The 17,019-nt window shown below is 37.9% G+C and overlaps 1 protein-coding gene across 1 annotated transcript in view; it reads right to left on the bottom strand.

Annotated features, from left to right (window-relative positions):
* Nucleotides 1–17,019, bottom strand: part of LOC133606772 (pyruvate carboxylase, mitochondrial-like) — an 828,781-nt gene that overhangs the window by 355,268 nt on the left and 456,494 nt on the right. The window lies entirely within an intron of this gene.

Genomic DNA, 17,019 nt, shown 5'->3' with positions numbered 1-17,019 from the left:
TGTAAACTCCACGCCGAGACCCCCCTACCCCCCCTCCCGTTGGCTCCAGACGGAGAGGATTTTTGTTATTTGGGTCCAAAATGGCTCTTTCAACGTTCTGGGTGAGTGGAAAAGCAGACAAACTCGAACAATTTTTGAGAGAATTGCCTCCCAGCTTCCCTGAGCTTTCCCGAATGCACAAGCGGACCATATACTTGTGCGAAAAGCTTTTCTTCATCTTGAACTTCAATACGTCCAAGTACAGGTCCAGACTTACTGATGATCATCTTCAAGCCATACTGAGGGTCTCAACTGCTTCCTCTCTCCAGCTCAGCTACGGGAGAGGAAGCGCTGCCAGGTGTCTAGCAGCAAGAAGTAGGCAAGAGAAGCCATGTCCAAGTTCACGGATTTATTCATTGTTACTTCTCACATAGTAAGGGTGTTGTCTGTCTAATTGTAATAAATGCAGACGAGGCGTGTTGGCTGAGTTCTCAACGTTTACTCACATAGCGTGCTCATAACCACATTCTAGCTGCCGACATGGCGACATACAACCTTCACCGGGGCTACCGCGCATACTCGTCACTACTGTTGCATGCTGGGTAGTGTAGTTCTTATATTCCCTAGCTCAAAACATCACAGTAAGTATGTGTATACATTGTTGCTGACTGGAGAAATCAAATTATTATTACTATTACTTATGACTGATTTATTTACTTAAAGGTCTACTGAAACCCACTACTACCGACCACGCAGTCTGATAGTTTATATATCAATGATGAAATCTTAACATTGCAACACATGCCAATACGGCCAGGTTAGCTTACTAAAGTGCAATTTTAAATTCCGCACGGAATATCCTGCTGAAAACGTCTCGGTATGATGACGCCTGCGCGTGACGTCACGGATTGTAGAGGACATTTTGGGACAGCATGGTAGCCAGCTATTAAGTCGGCTGTTTTCATCGCAAAATTCCACAGTATTCTGGACATCTGTGTTGGTGAATCTTTTGCAATTTGTTCAATGAACAATGGAGACAGCAAAGAAGAAAGCTGTAGGTGGGAAGCGGTGTATTGCGGCAGGTGTTGTGCCGGATAACACACCCCCGCCGTAGAATGCACCCCCTGACTGTTGTGCCAGATAACACAGCCGGTGTTTCATTGTTTAAATCCCGGAAGATGACGGTCAAGCTTTACCATTGGCCTGTGGAGAACCGGGACAACAGAGACTCTTACCAGGAGGACTTTGAGTTGGATGCGCAGACGCGGTACCGTGAGTACGCATGCAGCTGCGGCTTCCAAACATTTGATCGCTTGCCCGTACGTGCGTGCCGCTATGTGCATGTCACGTACGTAACTTTGGGGACTTTGGGGAAATATATGTGCTGTATGAACTTTGGGGAGGTGAACGGTACTTTGGGCTGTGGGATTGAGTGTGTTGTGCAGGTGTTTGAGTTGTATTGGCGGGTTATATGGACGGGAGGGGGGAGGTGTTTGTTTTGCGGGATTAATTTGTGGCATATTAAATATAAGCCTGGTTGTATTGTGGCTAATAGAGTATATATATGTCTTGTGTTTATTTACTGTTTTAGTCATTCCCAGCTGAATATCAGGTCACACCCGCCTCTCACAGCATCTTCCCTATCTGAATCGCTCCCACTGCCCTCTAGTCCTTCACTCTCACTTTCCTCATCCACAAATCTTTCATCCTCGCTCAAATTAATGGGGAAATTGTCGCTTTCTCGGTCCGAATCGCTCTCGCTGCTGGTGGCCATGATTGTAAACAATGTGCAGATGTGAAGAGCTCCACAACCTGTGACATCACGCTACTCGTCTGCTACTTCCGGTACAGGCAAGGCTTTTTCATCAGCGACCAAAAGTTGAGAACTTTATCGTCAATGTTCTCTACTAAATCCTTTCAGCAAAAATATGGCAATATCGCGAAATGATCAAGTATGACACATAGAATGGACCTGCTATCCCCGTTTAAATAAGAAAATCGCATTTCAGTAGGCCTTTAATCCTCATTTTGTTCATTTATATTTTGATTTTATTTTGTGTTGAATATAAAAAAAAGACATTTAAAAATATATTTTTTAAGAAATCTTTTCTTGCCGCCCAATCTCACCCAGACTCTGCATCCAGTGGCCCCCAGGTAAATTAAGTTTGAGACCCCTGATTTAGAGGATGATAAGAAGATAGGACACTGGGTTGTTCTTGTTAGTGTTTTAAAGTACGAGTAGAGTGGAAAAACAAGTTGACTTTATATGCTTAATTGTGTTTCATTGTATCCATAAAACCATATCCTTTCATATTTACAATCCGCAAAGTATGTAAAAACACAGTTTAAACATCACAAAATGCCACAAATTCAGTCAGCTATTTTGAATGTTATTATATTAACATTACCGTATTTTTCGGAGTATAAGTCGCACCTGCCGAAAATGCATAATAAAGAAGGGAAAAAATATATATAAGTCGCACTAGAGTATTAGTCACATTTTTGGGGGAAATGTATTTGATAAAACCCAACACCAAGAATAGGCATTTGAAAGGCAATTTAAAATAAATAAAGAATAGTGAACAACAGGCTGAATAAGTGTACGTTATATGAGGCATAAATAACCAACTGAGAACGTGCCTGGTATGTTAACGTAACATATTATGGTAAGAGTCATTCAAATAACTATAACATATAGAACATGCTATACGTTTACCAAACAATCTGTCACTCCTAATCGCTAAATCCCATGAAATCTTATACGTCTAGTCTCTTACGTGAATGAGCTAAATAATATTATTCGATATTTTACGGTAATGTGTTAAGAATTTCACACATAAGTCGCTCCTGAGTATAAGTAGCACCCCCGGCCAAACTATGAAAAAAACTGCGACTTATAGTCCGAAAAATACGGTATATTAACATAATTATATATTATTTTTAATATTATGTACAAATACCTTCGGCTATTTCCGAAGATCGACGTCACTGGAGGAACGCTTCTACACTCTGACCATAGTATCGATATAGTCAAACTGGAAATAGGCAAATATTAGACAGAGAGGTGCTGTCTATCATTCATAGTGAATGAAGTGCACATTTGTAGTTATTTCCCCATATTTCTGAACAGAAACTCAGATATGGTAACACTAGCAAGCAGTAAAGAATATGAAGTGATTTTTGGTCTAGAACAGGGGTCTTTAACGCCGCCCTAGTGGCTCTCTGGAGCTTTTTTAAAAATGTATGAAAAATGGAAAAAGATGAGGGGAAAAAAATCTATTTTTTGTTTTAATATAGTTTCTGTAGGAGGATAAACATGACACAAGCCTCCCTAATTGTTACAAAGCACACTGTTTATATTAAACATGCTTCACTGATTCGAGTATTTGGCGAGCGCTGTTTTGTCCTACTAATTTTGGCGGTCCTTGAACTCACCGTAGTTTGTTTACATGTATAACTTTCTCCGACTTTCTAGGACGTGTTTTATGCCACTTCTTTTTCTGTCTCATTTTGTCCACCAAACTTTTAACGTTGTGCATGAAAGGTGAGTTTTGTTGATATTATTGACTTGTGTGGAGTGCTAATCAGACATATTTGGTCACTGCATGACTGCAAGCTAATCGATGCTAACATGCTATTTAGGCTAGCTATATGTACATATTGCATCATTATGCCTCATTTGTAGCTGTATTTGAGCTCATTTTGTTTCCTTTAAGTCCTCTTAATTCAATTTATATCTCATGACACACTATCTGTATGTAATATGGCTTTTAATTTTTTGCGGCTCCAGACAGATTTGTTTTTGTATTTTTGGTCCAATATGGCTCTTTCAACATTTTGGGTTGCCGACCCCTGGTCTAGAACATTCTGAAATGAAAACGGACTCCGTTGAGGAAATATATAGTTTGGTTTTGACAATGGCGGCAGCTTCCTTAAATCTCTTGTCCATTGGACTTGCTCTTGTCCATTGGACTCGCACCAATTTAACCTTTTTTTTTTGGAGGCGAGCCATTGGAATAAGGTACAGTTTAGTTTGTGTCAAAGTGGTTTCTTACTTTTTTTTTTTAAATTATTATTATTTATTGTTATTTGTTGCTCTTGCTCACATTATCGCGGGTAGAGTACAGCAAAAATGGCTACGTAGCACCCACAATGCATTGTGAAATCAAGCACCCTTTTGAGCCCTAATGGAAAGCCTTGCTGGAAGACCAAGCCGACATTTTGGCTTGTCAGACTGGAGCCTTTGCATTGTTTTTCTACTTGACTGTGTGGACATGTTTATCTGCATTAGCATGGTAATGCTCGAATGGTCCATAATTGCACCAAAGTGTGGGCATGAATGCGTATGTATGCGCACACACTATAATTTGTTTAGGGATAATTGTACTGCAGCACGGCGCTTGGAGGACGACGCAAAGTGGATAAGTCGTTTGGAGGAGGAACTGAGAGTCAGATGAGTACTTTATCGTTAAGACATGCACGGATGCTTCCAGAACTGGACAACAGCAGCACATTGACAGATGTTGCAGCTAAAAAACAAGCAAAGCTCTGCAAAACACCAATGATGATTTTGTGTTTAAAAAAAAAAAAAAAAAAAAGTACTGTAGCTTCAGGGATTCATTTAAAAAGAAACCAAAAGTTGTGTTTTAATGAGAACAACTGGCAGCCCTGACAACTCCAGAGATGCCCTAAAGCATTTAATGCTTCTAGAAAAAAGCTAAACAGACATATTAGCAGGTGTTGTCATTGGAATACAATGCACAAGATGATACTGGGCAGCACGGTGGTACAGAGGTTAGTGCATGTGCCTCACAATACGAAGGTCCTGAGTTCAATCCCATGCTCGGATCTTTCTGCACTGCAAAAACTGAAATCTAATTAAGATTAAACATCTCAAATAAGGGTGATATTTGCTTATTTTCTGTCTGATAAGATAATTCTTCTCACTAAGCAGATTTTATGTTAGAGTGTTTTACTTATTTTAAGGGTTTTGGTCCTAAATGATCTCAGTAAGATATTACAGCTTGTTGCTGAGATTTGATAACCTATATTGAGTAAAACATGCTTGAAACTAGAATATCGAATGTTGCAAAGCTGTGTCATCAACACTCACAAGTATAAAACGACTTTTTCAAAGTAATAATTTCTTATTACAAGCATGAAAAAAATAAATAAATCATGACTTTGACACGATTGTGTCTCATAATTAAAACAGATGACAGCCAAATGGACTTTGCTGTTTTATTTTCAATGAAACAATAGAACATACATACTCATATACCGTATTTTTCGGACTATAAGTCGCAGTTTTTTTTCATAGTTTGGCCGGGCTCCAGTGCGACTTATATGTTTTTTTTCCTTCTTTATTATGCATTTTCGGCAGGTGCGACTTATACTCCGGTGCGACTTATACTCCGAAAAATACGGTAGTAGCACAGTTGGCACAGTACAGTAAACGGACAGTTAATATTTAAACATTTAACATGTGACATTTCAAACAATTTTGAACAGAAAGTTTGTGCACATTCAGATAAATTCTTCAAAATTACAATTAAAACAAATTTGGCCATGGGCCGGGCTGTATATATGCGCACTAATTGGCTGAAAGAGCACGCACTTGGCGCGATGATGTCATGTTGTCAACGAAAAAATGCATTTTTAGACAATATGATTTGTCTGAGCGGCTAAGAGACCCCGAGAGTAACAAGCCGTTGTCTTGTTGCCTTTCCATTAAGAATAAATTAGTTTTTAGTGTAAGTTTGTTGGTTCCAAGAAATGTAATGCCGAGTACATATCATTATGTCAAGATAATGGCACTAGAATTGACTTAATTTAAGAATATTTTTCAACATATTGAGCAAAAAGGTCTCCTTTTTTTTTTTTCTACCAAGAAAAGTGCAAAGTAGAGCCAGAATACCTTAAAATAAGTAAATTCTCACTAATAACAATTGCATTTTTCTTGTTAGAAAAAAAAAGACACCTTTTTACTCAATATGTTGAAAAATATTCTTAAATTAAGTAAATGCTAGTGTCATTATCTTGATATGCATATATCATGATCTTTTTTTTCATGCTTGAAGTAAGAAATTAATACTTTAAAAAAGTAGCTTTATACTTGTGAGTGTTGATGACACAGCTTTGCATCAGTTGATATTCTAGTTTCAAGCATGTTTTACTCAATATAGGTCATCAAATCTCAGCAACAAGCTGTAATATCTTACTGAGATCATTTAGGACCAAAACCCTTAAAACAAGTACAATACTCAACATAAAATCTGCTTATTGAGAAGAATTATCTTATCAGACAGAAAATAAGCAAATATCACCCTTATATGAGATATTTAATCTTACAAACCCTGTTTCCATATGAGTTGGGAAATAGTGTTAGATGTAAATATAAACGGAATACAATGATTTGCAAATCCTTTTCAACCCATATTCAGTTGAATATGCTACAAAGACAACATATTTGATGTTCAAACTCATAAATTTTATTTATTTTTTGCAAATAATAACTAACTTAGAATTTCATGGCTGCAACACGTGCCAAAGTAGTTGGGAAAGGGCATGTTCACCACTGTGTTACATGGCCTTTCCTTTTAACAACACTCAGTAAATGTTTGGGAACTGAGGAGACACATTTTTTAAGCTTCTCAGGTGGAATTCTTTCCCATTCTTACTTGATGTACAGCTTAAGTTGTTCAACAGTCCGGGGTCTCCGTTGTGGTATTTTAGGCTTCATAATGCGCCACACATTTTCAATGGGAGACAGGTCTGAACTGCAGGCGGGCCAGGAAAGTACCCGCACTCTTTTTTTACAAAGCCACGCTGTTGTAACACGTGCTGAATGTGGCTTGGCATTGTCTTGCTTAAATAAGCAGGGGCGTCCATGAAAAAGACAGAGCTTAGATAGCAGCATATGTTGTTCCAAAACCTGTATGTACCTATCAGCATTAATGGTGACTTCACAGATGTGTAAGTTACCCATGCCTTGGGCACTAATGCACCCCCATACCATCACAGATGCTGGCTTTTCAACTTTGCGTCGATAACAGTCCGGATGGTTCGCCTACCCTTTGGTCCGGATGACACAATGTCGAATATTTCCAAGAACAATTTGAAATGTGGACTCGTCAGACCACAGAACACTTTTCCACTTTGCATGAGTCCATCTTAGATGATCTCGGGCCCAGAGAAGCCGGCGGCGTTTCTGGATGTTGTTGATAAATGGCTTTCGCTTTGCATAGTAGAGCTTTAACTTGCACTTACAGATGTAGCGACCAACTGTATTTAGTGACAGTGGTTTTCTGAAGTGTTCCTGAGCCCATGTGGTGATATCCTTTAGAGATTGATGTCGGTTTTTGATACAGTGCCGTCTGAGGGATCAAAGGTCACAGTCATTCAATGTTGGTTTCCGCTTACGTGGAGTGATTTCTCCAGATTTTCTGAAACTTTTGATGATATTATGGACCGTACATGTTGAAATCCCTAAATTTCTTGCAATTGCACTTTGAGAAACGTTGTTCTTAAACTGTTTGACTATTTGCTCACGCAGTTGTGCACAAAGGGGTGACCCTCGCCCCATCCTTTCTTGTGAAAGAGTGAGCATTTTTTGGGAAGCTGTTTTTATACCCAATCATGGCACCCACCTATTCCCAATTAGCCTGCACACCTGTGGGATGTTCCAAATAAGTGTTTGATGAGCATTCCTCAACTTTATCAGTATTTATTGCCACCTTTCCCAACTTCTTTGTCTCGTGTTGCTGGCATCAAATTCTAAAGTTAATGATTATTTGCACAAAAAAAAAAAAAAAGTTTATCAGTTTGAACATCAAATATGTTGTCTTTGTAGTACATTCAATTGAATATGGGTTGAAAATGATTCGCAAATCATTGTATTCCATTTATATTTACATCTAACACAATTTCCCAACTCATATGGAAACAGGGTTTGTACTTAGATTTCAGTTTTTGCAGTGTGAAGTTTGCACGTTCTCCCCGTGACTGCGTGGGTTCCCTCCGGGTACTCCGGCTTCCTCCCACCTCCAAAGACATGCACCTGGGGATAAGTTGATTGGCAACACTAAATTGGGCCTAGTGTGTGAATGTGAGTGTGAATGTTGTCTGTCTATCAATCAATCAATCAATGTTTACTTATATAGCCCTAAATCACGAGTGTCTCAAAGGGCTGCACAAGCCACAACAATCCATCTGTGTTGACCCTGCGATGAGGTGGCGACCTGTCCAGGGTGTACCCCGCCTTCCGCCCCAATGCACCTGGGATAGGCTCCAGCACCCCCCCGCCACCCCAATAGGGACAAGCGGTAGAAAATGGATGGATAGAAAATGATACTGCGGATGCCTATACAGATCAATTGCCTGCTTCTCCCTGTTCGACTTGTTGGAAAATGACTAAAAACGCTTGCACGTTTCAGCTCTTTCTTACATCTTCGATTGTGTTTTTGAATTACCACACTGGCGGCCATTAGAGGCTCCCTTGTTGGCAAGATTAAACACATAAAGCACAGCCATTGCATTAATTAGAAAAGTGAGAGGAACATAATTGGCTATTTATCGAAGCCCAGACTCACTTCAGGCGTGCGGACATTTTGAGCGTCTAATTTTTTGGACGTAACATTGCACGTGTGCAGATGACTTTGTTGTTTAATTATCTGGCAGGCACATGCTAATAATACCGCCCCTGAATCCTTACACGCGTGGATGAGAACACTTCAATTAATCAAAGCGTGCGCCGACCCTTAATTAGAACTCTTGCTTCCCCTTTGGACCCTTCCCACCTCTGGCACCCTTTCCCACGTGAACATGTGTATGTGCGTGGGAACTCCATTATTCAATAAGTAGTTTCTAAAGGGGATTATTGTTTGTAGTGTGTATCTTTTCAAACTCACACATTGCATGCTTTAATCGTACTCGGGAGCAGCATGTCAGAGATGAATACAAACAAACAGCTTCCATCCACACGTGAAGTGTGTTTATGTATTGTTACGACACTGAATCATCTGCCAGCCAAGTCTGTTGGCTCTTCTTTTATCACGGTTGCCTACACAGCTCTCGATGCTCAATTGTACATTCCTGAGTAATCTGCAGCTGCACAAGTGCATGGTACCTCACCACGGTGCTTAAGAGTGAACTGGGATTGACCTAAGCCGCAAGGCACACTGCAAAAAGGCAGTGTTCAAAAACAAGGGAAAAAAATACAAAAATGAGGGATATTTTACTTGTACTAAGCAAAATTATCTGCCAATAGAACAACAAAATTTGGCTTGTCAAGACTTTCCAAAACAAGTCAAATTAGCTAACCTCAATGAACCCCAAAATACCTTAAAATAAGTATATTCTCACTAATAACAAGTGCACTTTTCTTGGTAGCAAAAACAAATATTGTTTCATAAATTCTTTTTTCCTTTTTTTAAAATTCATATTATGTTTATAAACTCAGGAAATATGTCCCTGGACACATGAGGACTTTGAATATGACCAATGTATGATCCTGTAACTACCATATTTTTCGGAGTATAAATCGCACCGGAGTATAAGTGGCACCTGCCGAAAATGCATAATAAAGACGGAAAAAAACATATATAAGTCGCACTGGAGTATAAGTCACATTTTTTGGGAAAATGTATTTGATAAAACCCAACACCAAGAATAGACATTTGAAAGGCAATTTAAAATAAATAAAGAATAGTGAACAACAGGCTGAATAAGTGTACGTTATATGAGGCATAAATAACCAACTGAGAACGTGCCTGGTAGAGATGTGCGGATAGGCAATTATTTCATCCGCAACCGCATCACAAAAGTCGTCAACCATCCGCCATCCACCCGAACCAACATTTTATCAAAACCACACCCGCCCGCACCCGCCCGTTATTATATATCTAATATAGACGATGCAAGGCATTAGTGAGGTTAGAAAGCTTTTGCCTGTTAAAGAAAGGAGACTGATCCAATGCAGCAGATACATTCAATGTGTGCCAAGCATTAATATATCTTGGCCACGCATTAGTGGCTAAGAGATATTAATGCGTGAAAATATTATTTATCCTTATTATAATATTATTGTCATTTCCATTAAAAAAGTGTTGACTATTGTTGCCAATGCCCTCAGATCAGGAGTGCGTTCCTCACACTTTGTGTGCGCAGGTGCAGAAAGCAGAATGAGGCTTTTAAGAAGTTAAAAAAATGTTTTAGAAAGACTAGGCCTATATTTTCGTTAGGTAAAAAAAAAATTCTGAATTTATTTCAATGAATATTAACTTGTTAACGTTATAATGCTCAAATAGGGACGAGGGCGGGGTGCACAGTGAAGCAGTGAACAATTTTGCGACAAAGATGAACCTTTATTGATTGATCTGCAGCCATGACACAATATCAGACAATCTCTATTGTCAACGACAGGCAGGAACATAAAGATAAACACATAGCCTATGTTGTAGGCATAGGCTCATACGTTTTTAAGTTGAAATAAAAAAATAAATAAAAAATGTGCCTCAAAAGCCTTAGGCTGTCAATCACGTGCACAAACTTAAATTATACAATAACATATGTATGTCATCTCTATTTAAACAAAAATAAATTAAATAAATAATAATAATAAATTACCTGCAACTTATTGGCCAAGGCAAATAGCTGAAGGGGGGAAATCAAACCCATCAGACTGCACTTTATCATCAAACTTGAATTATAATCAAAATAGACGGTCGCGACAAACAAAGCAGGCTAAATATCCTTACATTGTCGCCAATCGGAGATGCGCTTCACTTGAAAGCGAGGCCAAATAATTATTCACACATAGTAGTATATCTCGAATAGAAAAAAACCCACAATAAACAACGCAATTGCCTTAATTCCTTTGCATTGTAGTGCGCCCAAACAACACGTAACCATCAAAATTATTTAGCTGACCGAACTCAATATAGGTTAGACATGGGCTTATTTGGTATAGCCTATAGGTAACGTAGACTAATTTGTTTAACATATCCAACCGTATGTCTACTTACTTTTTTTTTTGTTAGCACTATGCAGGAATAAAATGGCATCTACAGTGCCAGGATTCATGCGAGAGCACCTGGCCTCTAAAATGCGCCTTGCTGCGCTGAAGGAGCGCTCATTTGCGGCACTTGTTGCTGGGACGCGGTGCCTGATGAATAATTGACTGTTTCAAAGAGTGCTGCTCGTTTTTCGTATGTGGGTAACAACATTTAACTATGTATATATATTTCCGAATTGGTTCAACCGCCAACCGCCCGCATCTATTTAAAATCTATTTATACCCGCCCGACCCGCGATTTATCCGCGGACTCCGCGGTTGTGTCCGCAAACCGCGCATCTCTAGTGCCTGGTATGTTAACATAACATATTATGGTAAGAGTCACTCAAATAACTATAACATATAGAACATGCTATACGTTTACCAAACAATCTGTCACTTCTAATCGGTAAATCCCATGAAACCTTATACGTCCCTTACGTGAATGAGCTAAATAATATTATTTGATATTTTACGGTAATGTGTTAATAATTTCACACATAAATCGCTCCTGAGTATAAGTCGCACGCCCGGCCAAACTATGAAAAAAACTGCGACTTATAGTCCGAAAAATACGGTACTTGGTATCGTATCGATACCAAAATTTGTGGTATCATCCAAAATCAATGTAAAGTATCAAACAACAGAAGAATAAGTGATTATTACATTTTAACAGAAGTGTAGATAGAAAGTAAGCAGATATTAACAGTAAATGAACAAGTAGATTAATAATTAATTTTCTACCACTTGTCCTTAATAATGTTGACAAAATAATCGAATGATAAATGACACAATATGTTAAATTAGGAGCCTTTGTTTGTTTACTTACGAATAAAAGACAAGTTGTCTTGTATGTTCACTATTTTATTTAAGGACAAACTTGCAATAAGAAAGATATGTTTAATGTACCCTAAGATTTCTTGTTAAAATAAAGCCAATAATGCAATTCTTGTGGTCCCCTTTATTTAGAAAAGTATCGAAAAGTACCGAAAAGTATCAAAATATTGGTATCGGAACAACACAGTGACGTGCGTTCATGGCTGGTGAGGCACTGACTTCATCACAGTCAGATTTACAAACATATGAACCCTAAAGAGTATCTTATTCACCATTTGATTGGCAGCAGTTAACGGGTTATGTTTAAAAGCTCATACCAGCATTCTTCCCTGCTTGGCACTCAGCATCAAGGGTTGGAATTGGGGGTTAAATCACCAAAAAATATTCCCGGGCGCGGGTCCGCTGCTGCCCACTGCTCCCCTCACCTCCCAGGGGGTGATCAAGGTGATGGGTCAAATGCAGAGGACACATTTCACCACACCTAGTGTGTGTGTGTGACTATCATTGGTACTTTAACTTAACTTTAACTTTACACATACAAACTGTAGCACACAAAAAAGCACATTTAATAAAAAAAAAACGTTATTATGGTCTTACCTTTGCTTATAAATGAAGTCCATGCGCCGCTCCTTTTGAACAAAAGCATCGATAACTTGTTTATAGAAGTCTTCCTTATCTTTCTTCAGTTTTAAAAGTCTCTCTGTCTCGATGGAGATCTTCCTTTAATTATTACCTCCTGTTTCGATTGAAAGTCCAGTTTAGAAAACTTTTATTTTAGATATGTAATCCTCCATGTTAAAAGTCCAGGCAAGAGTAAAAAATAAATGATCGCTGCTAACTGTTGCTGCTTGTTGTCACTTCTTCAGCAGCCGAGTAGTCGCAAGAATGATCTCTGGGATCACTAGCGCCCTCTACCACAATGAGGCGGGATTACTGCGAGCCTCAGTCAGTGCGTCTTCGCAGCCGTTTTATGATTGCTCAGCACAAGAAATACGTTACACACATACAGTTGTTGACAAAATACACTGTACATTATATACCTCAGCTAACTAAACTATGGAAATGTATAATATAATTCATATAGCAATATGGTCTCACTGCACAGCAGGCCAGCAGTTAGCCGAGTCATTGCGCAATCCATGGCGAGGCTCAACTGGCTGCTGATCACCGCAAGTCTCTTCTCAGTATTTGAACGGCAAATGTGAAAATTCAGCGGTTTTGAATAAAAATAACTTAATAATAATAAGTTAAATGGAAAATAACTTTATAGCATAATCACTGGATACATACAACAATTTCTTTTCTTTTTTTTCTTTTTAAATTTTTTTTCTTTCCATGATGGCACGTGAGGCCCCCGCCTCACCTGCCTCCCCTGACTGCACGTCACTGGGACAACACTAGTTCCGAGTTATGTCAGTGACCATTGTGTTGTGTTGTTTAACAAAGGGTACCACCACTTGTATCTGAGTGATGAAATGTAACCACACGGGTTTTTCTGTTTGTATCATATAAAGCTAATAGTAGTAGATGTAAAATAGCTGTCCTCTTTATTGGCATACTTCTAAACCTAACAAACACACTGCAGTCTACCTGTCAGCTTCTTTCAGTATCATAATTGTTTTTTTTCCTTCTGCTTGTTTTCTTTATCGCAGATGTCACTCCCCTTGTCTTTACACTGTTTTCATTTTACAGAAATGACAATGGAAACAATGAAACCTTTATCCAACCATATTTGCACACTGCAGCAAGAGAGAGCAAATTATAGCGGATGCTGATGTTTTTTTCCCCGCCATTCATGTTTATGTGAGCAAGAACAGTCTTAATAGGATACGCTAAGAATGCTTGGCAGGAATCCCAGGATATTCCTTCTGGAAAGTACTGGTCAGCTTTGCCACATGAAAGGTAAAAAGAGCAAATAAAAACATGATTTTGGGCCTTCCAGAAACCCCACACACTAGGGTTGTACGGTACACCGGTACTGGTATAATATCGCGGTACTAATGAATCAAAAACGGTACTATACTCTGTTTGAAAAGTACCGGTTCCCGGCCGGGCATGACAGTGTGCTTTTGTCACGTCATGACATTGCTGGTTCCACGAGCAGATGAGCATGTTCGGCAGCGCACAATCACGGAGTACTTACAAGCAGACACAGTGTGTCGACAGAAAAGAGAGAACGAACACATTTCGGCCTAAAAACTAAAGATAAAGGTGAAGTTCTAACATTGAAACTCCCTCAGGAAGAGGTGCTTTAAGACATAGCTAGCTAGCGGCGAACGTCCATTCGCAGTCGGCTGTGTTTTAGCTACTTCTAAATCATTAATCCTCGCCTTCATGGCGACAAATAAAGTAAGTTTTTTACAAGTATCATCCCTGCAGGACGAGGAATAGCTAAACATGTTTCACTACACACCGTAGGAGGATACAATAGCTCACCGCTAACAGCAAGCTAGCACCCTGAATACAAACACCATGGGTGGATCTACACCTAACATCCACTGTAATGATAACAAGTACAATAGCGTATCTAGTCGATACTACTATGATTAGTGTATGGTCAGAGAGTGTTTGGGCCTGTGCGTGTGTGTGTGTGTGTGTGTGTGTGTGTCTGTGTTTTTTGTCTCGTCTTGTCTTGTCCCATAGTAACAGTGGTACTATTGTATTGTTAGTGTATAGGAATTTTTCATGTTTTTGTTTGTATAGTATTGTTCTTGTATTATATTGTTTATGTTAATAATAATAATAATAATAACTGGGATTTATATAGCGCTTTTCTAAGTACCCAAAGTCGCTTTACATGTAGAACCCATCATTCGTTCACACCTGTTCACACCAAAAATTACATCAATATTTTTTATCTTCACAAAATATTTTTTCCTTTTTTTAAAATTCATATTGTGACCACGGGGAACTCTCATAGGCACTGAATTTATAGTTTAGCACCTCTCTTTGTGCAATTTTTACTTTCCACCCACAGTCTGAATGCTTCTGTATATATGTATATTGCATAATATGTAATATTTAAACAACACATTCAGAACATTTGTTCTCAGGACTGGACTGTGCACCTTACCTCCTTTTGCACTAGTTTTCTTTCTTTCCTTCCTATCTTTTGCATATTTGTAGACTGTCGCACTGATACTGGAGTTAATAATAATAATAATAATAATAATAATAATTCGGGATGTTCGATAATGGCTTTTTGCCGATATCCGACATTCCGATATTGACCAAACCCTTAATTACCGATACCGATATCAACCAATGTCGATATCAACCGATACCGATATATACAGTCGTGGAATTAACACATTATTATGCCTAATTTGGACAACCAGGTATGGTGAAGATAAGGTCCTTTTTAAAAAATGAATACAAATAAAATAAGATAAATAAATTTAAAACATTTTCTTGAATAAAAAAGAAAGTAAAACAATATAAAAACAGTTACATAGAAACTAGTAATTAATGAAAATGAGTAAAATTAACTGTTAAAGGTTAGTACTATTAGTGGACCAGCAGCACGCACAATCATGTGTGCTTACGGATTGTATCCCTTGCAGACTGTATTGATATATATTGATATATAATGTAGGAATCAGAATATTAATAACAGAAAGAAACAACCCTTTTGTGTGAATGAGTGTGAATGAGTGTAAATGGGGGAGGGAGGTTTTTTGGGTTGGTGTACTAATTGTAAGTGTATCTTGTGTTTTTTATGTTGATTTAAAAAAATAAAAAAATAAATAAAATAAAAAAACGATACCGATAATTTCCGATATTACCTTTTTAAAGCATTTATCGGACATCTTTAGCTAAAAGTAGGCTCCAGCGACCCCGAAAGGGACAAGCGGCACAAAATGGATGTATGGAAGTTTTACATAAGAATTTAAAACAGCCAATTACAATATCTGTTGTTTCTTTCCTGAGCTGCTAAATTCAGAATAATCCTCACTCCTTAGATGAAAAAAAAAATGCTTCCCAGCGATGTTGCAATGGTCCGCTGCGTTCCATTTGATGAGAGCCATATAGTGTCAACCGTCAAACTGTGCAGCGTGTACAATTTCAAAGTTGACCAACTTCCCGGCTTGGTGCCACAACCTTCTTCTACACAGGTAAGAGGCATGATTTATAACCTGTAATTCTTTTTTTACCAAACTCAAAGACAAAACAGCAGAAGCAGCTCAAGCTTCTTTATTTCATGGCGGGTGACAATCAACAATATTTCCATCTCAAGTTAGCTGGCGACTCCTCGCCAGTGGTCAGAGTAGCAGTGGGAGTGAGGCCAGGTGTCGCAACGCCAGAGAAATAGTTTGGCGGTGTTCGCTCGTACAATAACAATGTATACAATGTATAATATATATACACACATATATATACATACATATATATATATATATATATATATATATATATATATACATATACATATACATATATATATATACATATACATATATATATATATATACATATACATATATATACATACATATACATATATATATATATATACATATACATATATATACATATATATATATATATATATATATATATATATATATATATATATATATTAGGGAAGTCCGATAATGGCTTTTTGTCGATATCCGATAGTCCGATATTGTACAACTCTTAAATTACCGATACCGATAGCAACCGATACCGATATATACAGTCGTGGAATTAACACATTATTAAGCCTAATTTGGACAACCAGGTATGGTGAAGATAAGGTACTTTTTAAAAAAATTAATAAAATAAGATAAGATAAATAAATTAAAAACATTTTCTTGAATAAAAAAGAAAGTAAAACAGTATAAAAACAGTTACATCGAAACTTGTAATTAATGAAAATTAGAAAAAATAACTGTTAAAGGTTAGTACTATTAGTGGACCAGCAGCACGCACAATCATGTGTGCTTACGGACTGTATCCCTTGCAGACTGTATTGATATATATTGATATATAATGTAGGAACCAGAATATTAATAACAGAAAGAAACAACCCTTTTGTGTGAATGAGTGTAAATGGGGGAGGGAGGTTTTTTGGGTTGGTGCACTAATTGTAAGTGTATCTTGTGTTTTTTATGTTGATTTAATAAAAAAAAAACCAGAAAAAAAACCCGATACCGATAATAAAAAAA

This window comes from Nerophis lumbriciformis, linkage group LG05 (assembly GCF_033978685.3).
Source record: "Nerophis lumbriciformis linkage group LG05, RoL_Nlum_v2.1, whole genome shotgun sequence".
Taxonomy (NCBI): Eukaryota; Metazoa; Chordata; class Actinopteri; order Syngnathiformes; family Syngnathidae; genus Nerophis; species Nerophis lumbriciformis.
The sequence above is the reverse complement of the archived record's forward strand: the minus strand, read 5'-3'. Positions and strand labels throughout refer to the sequence as shown.